At 36.2% G+C, this 13,473-nt stretch overlaps 2 long non-coding RNA genes across 4 annotated transcripts; both read right to left on the bottom strand.

The window, feature by feature from the left end:
- Positions 1–6: 6 nt before the first annotated feature.
- Positions 7–3,832, bottom strand: LOC104899183 (uncharacterized). Of its 3 annotated transcripts, XR_790913.4 has the most exons (4): positions 3,591–3,829; positions 1,917–2,604; positions 1,448–1,510; positions 7–277 (listed from the first exon to the last, which is right to left on the bottom strand). It is a non-coding gene; the product is annotated as an uncharacterized LOC104899183 (long non-coding RNA). The 3 variants fall into 3 exon arrangements; XR_002040462.3 differs by having other exon boundaries at positions 1,444–2,604; positions 3,591–3,832; XR_002040459.3 differs by having other exon boundaries at positions 1,448–2,604; positions 3,591–3,831.
- A 3,777-nt stretch (positions 3,833–7,609) lies between these two features.
- On the bottom strand, positions 7,610–11,275 carry LOC125496939 (uncharacterized). The gene is made up of 2 exons (XR_007273376.1): positions 10,814–11,275; positions 7,610–7,830 (listed from the first exon to the last, which is right to left on the bottom strand). It is a non-coding gene; the product is annotated as an uncharacterized LOC125496939 (long non-coding RNA).
- Positions 11,276–13,473: the final 2,198 nt, after the last annotated feature.

The following is a 13,473-nucleotide window of genomic DNA, read 5'->3' as shown; positions in this document are numbered from 1 at the left end:
CAACAGATTTTACAAGGTTTTCAGAATCTTTCCAAGCCAAAAGACTAATTTATTGTTCTAATGACAAATATCAATCTAAATGCCAGTTTAATACCTGAAGCATTGAGGTTGAAATTCGAGAATCATGACCAATGGAAACGCTCATGGGCCTGGAACCATCAACTTTCTTTTTATCAGAAAGCCATGAAGCAAATGCAGCAGCTATGGCCTCTTAAACTGGTTATGTTAGGTAATAGGTTCACCATCAACGCCACCAACAACAACACCTCAGATATCACTGTATCAAAGATTAAAAGAAAAACAATCAAACAATGACTTCTAGAGGTAAATCAAAATTTTCATACTTCTCCACTGGAGCAGTAAAATCAAATGCAATATTGGATCAATTGCTGCCATTTAGGGAAAGTTCATGAACAGTTCAATCTCGGCTCACTTGAATCCTTTTGACCTAATTGAGCTCAATTGCATTCGGCTCATAGGCTTGCACACTTTTAAAAAAATTGCTTGCCCCAAGGCCTAACATCAACATAACTATAATTTATTTTTTACACAAGTGTCTTTTCCATATTTGGTTGAGCATATACTTATGGATATATGATTGATTTATTTACTCTAAACAATTTATTCCATATTTGGTTGAGGAAGAAAGCCAAACACCAACATGACTCCAAGCAGTTCGCTTAAGTTTTATCATAGGAGCATCAGTTACTTTCCCAAATGAAAAAAAATCAATTGGAAGCCAAGCTATAATGAAATTATACTCGTTATTGTCATATTATCCCCAATGTACCTCATGATCCTATCTCACAGACCTCTACTCTTTACTACAGTTTCAAAACCTACACTTGTCTCATTATGTCTCACATTCCCATCATAAAGCAAACTATCAAGAAATAGAAGCACAACCACTTTGCCAAAGAGGCTTATTATCAAGTGCCACCTTCCAAAATTGTGAATTTCACAACCAGTCTAAAGACACGAAAGCTTTAGCTATTGAAGTCTTTCAGTTGCTAATCAGGAACTTACATGTTAAATTTCGTTTTACCACAGTATGAGTTGTGAAAAGATATTGGAAGTGGAAAAGTTCACTTCTTGTGGATGAGCAGTCAAGCTAAAGGCAAAATTGCACCATAATTTATAGAAACTCTTGCTAACAACAAAAATTACGATGAGTTCTGAATTTGGTCATAGATTGACTATGTACTTAAATTATACTTCATAAGGTTCCTAATAAGCTACTAGACTAAAGTTTTGACAGTTTCTTGTTTTTAGCTGCTCACCTCCATGGAAGCAAGGAATTATGCACCCAAAATTTGCAATACAAATATGCTAATCACAACGTAAGAGATGCTGCAAAATATGATGTTCACGTGCGTACTGCATGTAGAATGAAGAAGGGGGGTAAATGGCAATGCATCTATATGATGTGTAATGCACTCTTACCTACCATTCTGAAGTTTAAGAAAGTCGAACTTTTCAAGCGATTGAACAGTTGTGGAAGTTAAAGCAGCTGCAAGAGCATAGCAAAACGTGAATCTAAATTAAATTCACGTAATTTTGGTTTTTGAAAGCATTCTAGCATCCCAAAAGAATGTAATTGCATATCCATAATAAAAAAGAAAAAAAGAAGAAGCAAAAAAAAAAACCATACAAAAGGTAGCAAGACAACACGTCAAAACACTACACGATTATAGAACACTATGGTCACACTGGAAAGCAATTCGGGTAATGAGAGTCTACAACGGACCATTGCAGCAAATTCCTCTACTAACAAAACCATTCTGATATATTCACAAAGTGTGCAACTGCATGGCCAAGCTACCCTTCCACGCTGACTTCCTTCCCTTCAGTGGAAGGAAGTTGCGCACGTTTGAGGTAATAGAGTCTATACTAGCAACAACATAAGAAAACGTCACCTGCATTCGTGCTAACAGGTCTCCAAATAGAATTAGACCAAAGATGATGATGAAGAAACTGCCAAGTGTATCCATGCCATATGCGCTAGCAGTGAAGATCTGACCAAATGAGCTACCTCCACAGCCCATAAGGCCAAACAAAATAAAGATCAAGTCAATATTTTAGGCTCTTACGTTTGGCAGCTTATATAGTTTTTGCTTTCTGCTGAAAGAGAGGAGAGATTGTGGACAATTTGCAAACTCCACACAACTCTACATTCTTGCTCATTTGGAAAGTTCCACATGAGTATAAGTAGACTCCAGATCGAGCAAACAACTAGAAAATATCTTTGAATGTAACGACTTCTTGATAGACACTAGTATAAAATATAATTGAGGGCTTACATAGTTACATGCTTACAAGTTCTTTTTTATTAAAATTTAACTCTTTGTATTTCAAATAGTTTACCTTAAACTTTGAGTCCCCAAGCTAAGCAATATGTATAATTTTGTATAAAAATTCTAGTGCCAATCTTGGTGGAAAAAGCATCTAAAAATATTCCATATTCAAATTCAATGACGCTAAAACACCTAGGGATCAATTCGTCCCATGATAGATCTGTTGCAATATCAGGCTTTCGAGTGTACATTGTATTGCGGCACAACTGAAGCTTGTCGAGGTATCTATGTCGTAAAGGGACCCCAATGCCTGCATTACGAAGAAATTTGCACATATAATTATGGAACTAGTTGAATTCTTACTTCCTCCATTCTAACATAAATGAAACACTTATCATTTAGGTCGTTTCAAAATAAATAAAACGTTACTTTATTTGACATTTACATCTCTATATCTCTTTTTTTTTATCACGTGGGTTACTCTTTTTATTTCTCTGCTCTTTTGTAACTTATGCCTCGAACATTATTTATTTATTTATGCCTTATTCCCCGTGCCTTTCCCTGTGTTTCATTTGGGTGGCATACCCATCATCTTGATGGCTGTGTCAGAATGAGGTGACAAAGCCAAGTGTCTGAGAGGAAGTTGTGCAAGAATACACTTAAACAGACTATGTCATTCTCGAACATTGAGGCCTACAACAATCTGACCAGAAAATTGCAATTAATTAACTAGATGATTCATGTAAGAAAAGGTAACATTTATAGTTGGTAAAACTAGGATTATTTGGGGGATTGGTAGTAAAGCTATAAGATTAAGCACAAATGATGAAAGCTTCAAGTGTTTTGTTTTCTTAGTAGGTGTATGTCTTCCGAAAGCATGAGGCTTTTGAGGTGTATGTTTGGTATAGTATATCATGATCAAACCCAAAAAAGAGATAAGATCTGCAACACTTCTCAGAATGGCAATGTGTGTTTCCAATCTCCAGTTCATATTTAAGGACTTCCGATTGTCGATATCAGGGACATACATGAAACAGAAGTCCATGAAGATACAAGAAATACCAGCGAAAAACAAAACACAATTCCATTTAGCAAAAATCCACCATTAACAAGGTAAGAAATTTCAAATTTTTTATTTAGAAAATAATGGTTCGTCGATTTGAGGCTATCTCCACCACTGTTTCTAACTATAGGTAAATTTATTTGGCGAATTTGTGTGGTTTCGAAAATAATGTAATCTTGAAACTGAAATTACTGAAATTAGGTCAAAAATAATGAAAAATTGAAAACACTCACCAGACAGAAGGGCTCAGAAGCAAGTGCGACCAAGCTAAGATTGTGCAGCCTTCACCCAAGCGAAGATGACGGAGGCAGAAGAAGCGAGTGCAGTAGCACGACGCAAGCGAAGGAGGCGGACGGACGAGCGCAATAGTGAGGGTTATTTTCTTGACGGTTCTTCTGAGTTCTGCTGTATAGGGAGGAGTTTGAAAGAGGGGGAGGTTCCAAAAAATAAAATAAAGTGAAGCGCGCTATGGTTTTGTGCAAGTGCAATTGCAAGTGCTTGGGTTGACTTGTCAAACAGAGCACTTGACATTAAGTGCTTCAATGAACTAGGCAACCTAAGTACTTGTGAATTTTTAATATTAAAATATTCACAAGTGCTTGGGTTGATTATTCAACCGAAGCACTTGACAAGTAGCACATGCAGTTTTTTTCATTAGTGAAATATCGATTCATTATAGATTTTATGCAAAAGAATAATCATACAACGTTTTAAACACCCTATAAATAATTAGTCCAGGTTGGTTCAGGAAACACATAAAAGATTATAATTTTAGTGACAAGTTATTATGTAATCATATTACAAGGATAATAAAAGGTTGTACAAATTATCCGAATTAGTTAGAACAATTTCTTAGCTCTTGGTTATCAATAATAAGGGTGATAAAATAATGCACAAGACAAATAAAAGCAATCAGAAATATTATATATAAGAATAATAAGAAAAGGATTAGAATTTACAACGATCACGATTATGAATTAAAGATCTATATCACAACAAGAAATTATTAGTAACTTTAATACAATAAATATAGTTGATTATTCAAGTATCCTAAGGAATTATACACATGCGGTTTAGGTCGAAGAGCATAACGACTTTAAGGCAGAGCAATCGTGGAACCAAGAACGTACTATGATCAAGAACCACTAGTGGAAAGGCCCTTAGGGCTGTATTTTTTGACAGCACCCCTTTCCATAGTAGCCCTTCAACATAAAGGAAGGGCGGCGGTTTTACACACAAACGCAGCCGTTTTAGACGAAAAAAAAAATTGAAATAATGTAGCCTATCAATTATGCTGAGATGATGACACAGACATATGAGCTTGCAGAAGTAAATTACGTTTAATAAAGCAGCAACAACAACCAACTCCGTGTAAATACAATTTAATAAAACTTCAATCCACAAATTAAAATTTATATTTTTATTGATTCTGATGAATATCATAGAACCAAAATACAATAATATACAACTGAAATTAAATAACAGATTTAACAAAACAATTTCAATCTTTAACCTAAATCTTTAAATGCTAACTTGAACTTCAACTTCTAACTTTAACTTGAACTTCCATCTTCAACCTAAATCTGTAAAAACCAAAATCAGAATAGAAGCAATGAACACAAAATTCCTGAAAATTCAGAAAATGGACAGCATTTTTAAGAAAAAAAATCCACAAAATAAAAACGAACGAAAATGAACAAAAATAAAAAAAAACGAACGAAAATACAAAAGAGAAAAATTATAGATCTGAAATTACATGAACATTAATCAAAACAAACATCAAGAAATTATAGATCTGAAAAACGAAAAAATCATCACTTGATTTCGACGACAACGAATAGATGGTCGGAGTTCGACGACGATGACGACGAAAGGATGAACGACGAGGAACAACCCTTTCCGGCGAGGCAAGGTCAACGAACGACGACGACGAAAGGTCAACAAATGACGAACCCTTGCAGCGTGAAGGAGGGAATGGTTAGAGATTAAATCTGTCGACAATCAAGTGTGAAGAGTGTTGAGATTGAAATCGAAAATTCGAAATCAATTTTGAAATTGAAAAGTTAGGGATCTGAAAAGTGAGAGACAAAGTGTATGTGTGTGTCAGAGAGAGGAGAACTTAGGTAAGCGAAGCTTCAATGGCGACGAAGTGAAGTGTGGAGAGAGGGGTTTGGCGTTGTAGAGTGCAGTGTTGTTGTGGAAGGAGGGAGGAAGGAGGGTGAGAGAGAATGACGTGAGAGAAGGATGTGAGAGAAGAGAGAGAATGAGGAGAGAGAATTTAATGAGGGAGAAGGAACCGCGTTTATAGGGTTGCGTTTTTAAAAAATGCAGCCCTATAAGCTATAAAGGGATGCGTTTATTAAAAAATGCAGCCCTTTATGGCTTATAGGGCTGCGTTTTTTAAAAAACCGCAGCCCTTCACTAAAAGGGATGCGGTTTTCTTTAAAAATGCAGCCCTTCATAAAAGAAGGGTTGCGTTTTAGAGAAAACGCAGCCCTTCCAGCGCAGCCCTTCCTTTTTTTCCCCTAGTGAACTGAAATGAATTTGAAGTATTGGAAGTATTCTGTATGTAGGGATTCAAAGCGTGTTTTAGAGAAAACCGCAAGTTTTTGTGTTCATAAATAATAAATTAAAAAGCCGTAATTAATCCGGGACATCAGCCCGCATTTATAAGTAGAGAGAAAATTCATCGCACGCGCCTAATGCGCCTGGCGCAAACGGACATTTAGGGTTGCACACGTGTAAAGGCATGTTTAAAAAGATAGAGAAGAAACTTTTTAGGCGCTCGTTGTCTGCTACCTTCTAGATTGATGATGGTCCGGAGACCTGGCGGTTTGTTTGTCGATAGTGATTGAAGATGGTCTAGAAACAAGGCGGTTTGTTTGTCGATGTTTGCTTGAGGATGGTTCAGAGACCGGGTCGTTTGGATACCTGGTGGTTTATTCGTCGCTGTTAGATTAAGGATGGTTCGGCGACTAGGCGGTCCGTAGACTTGGCAGTTTGCTTGTTGCCATTTGATTAAGGGTGGTTCGGAGACTGCGTGGTCCGGAGACCTGACATTTTGTTAGTCGTAGTTTGAATAAGGATGGTCCGAAGACCGGGAAATCCAGAGACCTAGCGATTTTTCGTCGTTGTTTTATTAAGGATGGCCCGGAGACCTGTTAGTTTGTGTGTTGTCGTTATGTTGAGGATGGTCCGAGACTTGGCAGTTTGTTTGTCACTGTTAACACTCCTGAGTAGTTGTTGGCTCTCGAGCAATGTGTGTTGAGTATTTGTAGAGTATAGCATGTTGGAACAATGGTAAAATCGTATTTTTGTAGATGTTTGAAAGTTCGTTGGTTTGTTGCACGAAAGATCGAAATGTAACGAACATTTGAATTCATTTTAGAATTGAGTGTGTGGGCCCCACATGGCTAAGAAGCCCCCCAGCGCGTTGCATGGGACTGTACATTAGTCGCATAGACATACGCTAGAACTAGATGCTGCGCTGAATGCAGGAGAGTGCATAAGGTGCACTTTTTATCGGTGCGTCTGGCGCACGTGGCGTACTAGGCGTAAGTCTTTAAAAGGCCTAAACAAAAACCAGCCACCTTTTTTTCCTCCAGTTTTTGAGTGTTTCTTCAGATCTAGCTTAGAGTAGTGAGTACTTTTGCTTGGTTGTTACTTTTGTGATGTTTTCGGGCGAATTATCCTGCAAGGTTTTTCTTTTCAGACCTTGTTCTTAACGAGGTTGATACTCGTCTCATGTGAGTTCGTTGTTAAATTTGTAGCTCAATGACTCTTTAGATCATGAATCTAGAAATATATTATGCTTAATGTAGTTTTTAAATCTGGAACCACTACTACATTAAAGGGCAAAGGCAACACACGAAAACCGTTGCAATAGGCCCAAAAGTCGTTGCAGTAGACCTAATGCAACGGTTTTGAGCCGTCGCATTTGGAGGCGTTGCAATAGGCCTAGTGCAACGACTTTTGGGACCTATTGCAACGGCTTAACGAACCGTTGCTCTAGACCAATCTTTTAGGCAACGGCTATGTGAGTCATTGGTTTCATGTAGGTTATGCAACGATTAGGCTATTGCAACGCCCATTAGCAAAAGCTATTGCAACGCCCACTACTCAAAGCTATTGTACCGACGATAATATATATGTATATATATATATATTAAAAGGCGCTACAGAAGCTTAAAAATGTTGTTACGTTTGTATTGAAATTTCTGAAACTAATGAATTTATAAGAGTATTATAATCATGACTAAATTGTTACTAATATAAATGAAATGTATTAAATCAAACTAAACAAAATAATTGTTTAATGTACTACAAAATATTTCTAGCATATACATCCGTAATTTCTTTCTAAATATTGTCTGCAAGCACCATATTACAATATATAACTAGCTAGATCCGGCCACCAATAGCGTATATAGTGGGACATCCATGTTTGATCTCCTCCATTGGTTCATTGTTCACCTATAAATTCAAACACTATAAATAGTTAGAAACACTAAATTTAGCAATTAAAATCGAAAATGGAGTTATGAAGTGTTTAAAGGGTGATACAAGAAGCTATAACTTGTTTATATATTTGAAACATCTTCATCTAAACAGAGAATTCTTTTGCATGTTCTTCTACATTCCACAAACATCATACTAATAGCCTTTTTAAACTATTATTACACTTTCTTGCAACTTGATTCAGATTATGTATAAATAGCCTTTAAAATTTCACATGCATCTCTTCACTATGTATAAGCCTACGAATTTACAACACATTCTTTCCCTTTCAATCTACTCCATTTCTTCAAAATAATATAATCATCCAACTCTTTTAAAGGCCCTTCCCATAACCCTTCAAGTACAACAATCAAAGTGGACATTTTTAATTCCAATATTAATTTTACCAAAGCTTGAAAACATATAAAAACACCAAAAGATGGCAGCTAAAGAACACACATGTTACACATCTTTCTTTATACTAAAGAACATGCATTAATCCTTATTTTGCAAGATGATAAACTAAATGGTTGGCATCACTTTGCGAGATGATAATACTAAAGAACAAGCACTAATGGATGTTAGGATGGGTGTGGCATACTGTAGCTTCCAATATACTAAAGAATAAGTAAAACAGTTAAATCGATATCCTGGACTAGACTCGCATCAAATTGCAAAACACTCAGCAAAAATAAGCAGATAGCCAAACACAAATAAACAACGTGACGATCACAACTCACAAGAAAAACTCAAAGTAAGAGACCACCATGTGGAATTTTCCTTTATGTTTCTATAAAGATGAATGAGATGAATATTAGATCAATGAATTACATTTTATTTTTAACTAGTTATTAATTAACCTATGTTGGAGCAAAGAGGATGAATTATAACCTAGTGTACTCTTATTTTTAGACAATAGTATATATATGGCCAAAACAATGTCAAAATTATCCGCAGCTGAGGTAGCATCAAAAGTGAAAGTTATCTCTATTATATAAGGCAACACATGGGGGACACCAAAAAATAAAAAAAAGGGAATAAAAGAAAAAAAAATAGGGAGATAACTAACTGTTTCATTTTGAATGAAAAAAAGGGAGAAAGTAGGACATTTAAATTTTAAACTACACATCACTGTGAAAACAAAATATAAAGACAGTTTTTCTACCCAAGTAATTTCATTTTCTACTTCATATGGTATTCACACGCTATCGCACGCATTGCGTGCAGGTAAGGCTAGTTGTCTAACTAGGACAACCAAGCATAAATTGATACAACTTTGTTTATATGTAAACTTTCATTTACCTTCCTTCATAATACAAATCGTATTTTATTTATTAAGTACATAAAAATTGGTTTGACAAAGAAAGAATTAATCTGATGTATCTTAATTCCATGCGAACAGGGAGGTAATTTGATGCTACATTCCCGAATACATGCATTTCAGCAATAAAAGATGAAAAAATAACCAATGTTTCTCATACTCAGAACACATAAACTACACTCTAAGTTGATAAGTTGTTAATCACCAAGATATTTTCCTAAAGTTGATTTTGTTTGCTGAAAGAAAAAAAAACCAAAGACATAACCATGAAGAGCTCCTCCTTTCCCCATAAAGAGATATGGAGAGGGATATTTTATGTTTCTTCTCTTTTTTCTTGGGGGAGGGGGGGGCATGGGCGGATCTAGAGGGGGTACAAGGGGTACAGCTGTACCCCCATTATTTATGGAAAATAATGAAAACAAATCAATAAGTTGAGGTTTGTCTTGTTGGTAGCAAAAGGGAAAAGAAAGATCCATGAATTTATGAGGAGGTCTCGAGTTCAAAACCCCACAAAGTTCTTTTTATGCTTTTAATTACTTATCCTTTGACTCATGTTTAATTTATCTTCAACACTTTTACTATATACTACTCTCTACTACAAATTCATAAGCCCACAAAAATAAAAGCTCCGAAATAATAATTTTGTCTCTATTCTTTTCCTTCAAAATTTCCTCATTTATATACTTAAACTACTGTTTTTAAATTGAACAACTTATTTTAAGATCTGGTTATATTTAAATTGAAACATTGAACACTTAAATAGTTAGCAATTATATCTAAGTTCTTACTTAAACTTAAGGAGAATTTTTTTTTTCTTATTTATATACTTAAACAACTGTTTTTTAAATTGAACAACTTATTTCTAAAGATCTGGTTATTTAAATTGAAACATTGAACACTTAAATAGTTAGCAATTATATCTAAGTTCTTACTTAAACTTAGGGAGAAAAAAATGTTAATAAAGCTTTATTTTGAAAAAAAATAATTAACGAGTCTAACTACTTACGTATTCGTACCCCCATGAGTAAATTCCTAGATACGCCACTGGGGGGGTTTCACTATCTGGGTAATTTAGCTTATATGAGCTTAAGGCATCCTCCTATCCTACAGAATTAAATAGCACCAAACTGAGATATATGGGACCACTGAGAAGAAAATATTTGCTTTGTTTGATACACATCATTCATAGCTGAAGTAGAATCAACTTAATACACTATCAAATGCATAGTTATTACTAGTTAGAGCATAATAAGGCATAAACATTATATCATTTTGACCATAAACGAAAAACAAGTAACTTCAAGTAATCAAATTTCTCATAGGCATTTTGTCGAACATCTTGCTTGCAAAAACAAGAGCACCATATTTAACTTATACTTTGATCAAAGAAACCAGAAATTCAAGTTGGGGAATGAAATAAATATCACCCAATGCCTAAAATTAATAAAATCCAAAATCAAACCACTGCAATATGAAACAGAAAAAGAATAAGGAAGAATAACAGAAGTGAAGAGGAAAAACAAGGAAAATTATATAAGAAACATATGAGTGCACATCCAGTTCAAATTTTATGCATAGTTAGACTCGCATATGAAACATAAGAAACATAAGTGACGAGGAAAGCAAGGAAAATCAAACCACTAGACTAGACTCGCATCAAATGCATAGTTAGAGCGTAAGGCGACGCTCGAGAATCTTCAACTGGCATCGCGAATTTAAATTGGGCATCGTACAAATTCGGCGTCGTGAATTTGACAGATTCTCAAGGGAGATGTATAATATGGAGGTTGAGAACGAGAGAGATGAGAGAAATCAGATAGGGGAAAGGGAAAATAGCTTATGTTTTTTCGTGAGAGAGTGGGACGGCGTATAGTGGGCTTTAACAATTTGGTGTTTGAAGTTTTTGGAGGGAAAAAGTGAAATTTAGAATTTCACAAAAATTCCGTAATGTTGGCGCTTCTAAGTTATTTTATCTCACTTTTTTTTTTTTTTTTTTTTGAATAGTTATTTTATCTCACTAAATCACTAGTGGTAAAATGTATCTATTGCAACGGTAGACTAAACAGTGCAAATGCAACTAACATTTTCTATACCATTGCAATTGATATAATTCATGTGTATAAATTTTAAGTAGTCGTTACATTAAGTACCCTACTGTAACGGTACTCAAGATTCGTTGCAATAGGTTTGGCTATTGCAACGGTCTCAAATGAACCGTTGCAATAGCTTTATCTATTGCAACGGCTTACCAAGAGTCGTTGCATTAGACTCTTTTCAACTGTTGCCTTTGTTAAAAAATGTAGTAGTGAACTTAAAAGCATGTTTAGGGGAACTTTGAATTTCCTAACAATGCTTAAATCATGAATCGTAGGATCATAACTGGTGTAGTTTCTAAGTCTGGAACCTAGAAACATGCTTAAGGAACTTTGAATGTGTGATGATTCTTAGATCATGAATTTTAGAATCAGAACTAGCATAACTTCTAAGAATGGAACCTAAAAATAGGCTTAGGGAACTCTGAATGTGCGGATTTCATGCTGGTAGAAATCGTGCTTTAGGTGACGATATATGTTCTTTTGCTATAAGAGTATTTCGAGTCAATGCCTCTTTGATTTTAGTCTTATTTGTTGTTTTCAATCCGGCTAGCATGTCCCAAAAAGATCCGGTTTTATTAGTACTTTTAGGGCTTGGCATCAAAAAGATTTATGGATGATTGTTTCATCGTCGGCCTTTGCTGGGCATAGTGAATGAGGGAACGATATGGTTCGGTGCAGAGGAATTGGAAGGCGATCCGACGTGCTAGGGATGACCATGTGATCATAATGAACCCCCTTCATCCCCTTGTGTGTCGTACCAAGACAGGCTTGATTGGGCTCAGAGAGATCGCCTTCTGACCTATGATAAGGTCATTTTCTATGGCGAGGATGACCCCGTGTGGTACGTGGGCGAGTGAGTGACGCGCCAATTGGCGGTTCGCTGATATTGGTTCCTCAGCATCACCCTGCCACTATGATGGAACGGGATGCCCTCGTTCAGGTTGTCCGAGAAGGGTTAAAGGCTCGGGTGAGCCACTGCGACTTGGTTTTTCGCGGTCGTGACTACCACACTGACCTGTTACCTCGATTGCCTCCTGTAAAATTAAACGAGGTACAAGTGTTGAGCTGTTTACTTTTACGCATTTTGACTAGATCAAAATATTAAATGTTGTTATCTTCTTTTGGAAGGAGGTTGCTGCATCTCCCATCTCATTCGTTCCGGATCTGAGAATCTCTATTGAGGAGATGGTTGATGTTGCCCTGGAGGTAGAGCAACATGCTAGTCGTGCTATGCCAGCCTATGTAAGCTTGGTAAGTGTTGAAAGTCGGGAACAGTCGCTTACTCATTTTGTTTGAATTACCTTATGCATTGTGTTTTTCTTAGGATCATCGAGAGACTTTTGTACATATTCTACGAGTAGTTGACTCGTTGAAGCATGGGATGCCAAAGTTGAAGAGGACCATGTCATCTCGACGAAACGACACGCATAGCCAGATTGGTATATTGTTTTATTATTGCTGCTTTTCTTTTTGTGGACCTGTTATTAATGCTTTGTGAAATTTTGTGCAGCCTTGCCCCCATGAGAGCAGGCCTTGCCCTGAGGCTAGAGTATCGACCCAGTTTAAGGTTTCGACCCAGACTCCTCGGGCTAAATATATGGACCTGTTCGCTGGGCAGTTCAGCATGGGAGGCATGGGATTCATGAGGATGTCAGGCCAACCCCTATTCTTGGACCCCCTCGATGTGGATGGATCATATGCAGCAACAGATGTCGCAGACGCAGCGACAAATGCCGCAGACGCAGCTGTAGGCGTGGATTTTTAATTCCTTTAATGCCTATATGCGGTGTGAGTGCGTTTAGCTGTAGGTCTTATTTAACAATATTAACATGTGGGTGATAAATATCATGCATAGAACAAATAAGGCAATCAGGAATTTTACATACAAGAATAATAAGGGGTTTTAGAATTTACAAGGAAAGGTGACTATTAATTAAAGATCTAAATCACGAAAAAAAAATGTTAGTAACACAATATAATAAAATCTAATTATTCAAGGATCCTCAAGATTCCACCGATGCGATTTAAATTTCAGAGGGTAACGACTTTGACGTGGAGCAATCGTGTGCAACCAGGAATATATTATGATAACTAATTGTAATTGATTTGCACTATGGAAATCTTTTGAGATTCGTAATAGTATTCGGAAGTATTTGTGTGGATTTGTGTTCGTAAACATAATAATTTCAAGCCGTCTTTGAT

This window comes from Beta vulgaris, chromosome 7 (genome assembly GCF_026745355.1).
Source record: "Beta vulgaris subsp. vulgaris cultivar EL10 chromosome 7, EL10.2, whole genome shotgun sequence".
Lineage (NCBI taxonomy): Eukaryota > Viridiplantae > Streptophyta > Magnoliopsida > Caryophyllales > Amaranthaceae > Beta > Beta vulgaris.
The sequence above is the reverse complement of the archived record's forward strand: the minus strand, read 5'-3'. Positions and strand labels throughout refer to the sequence as shown.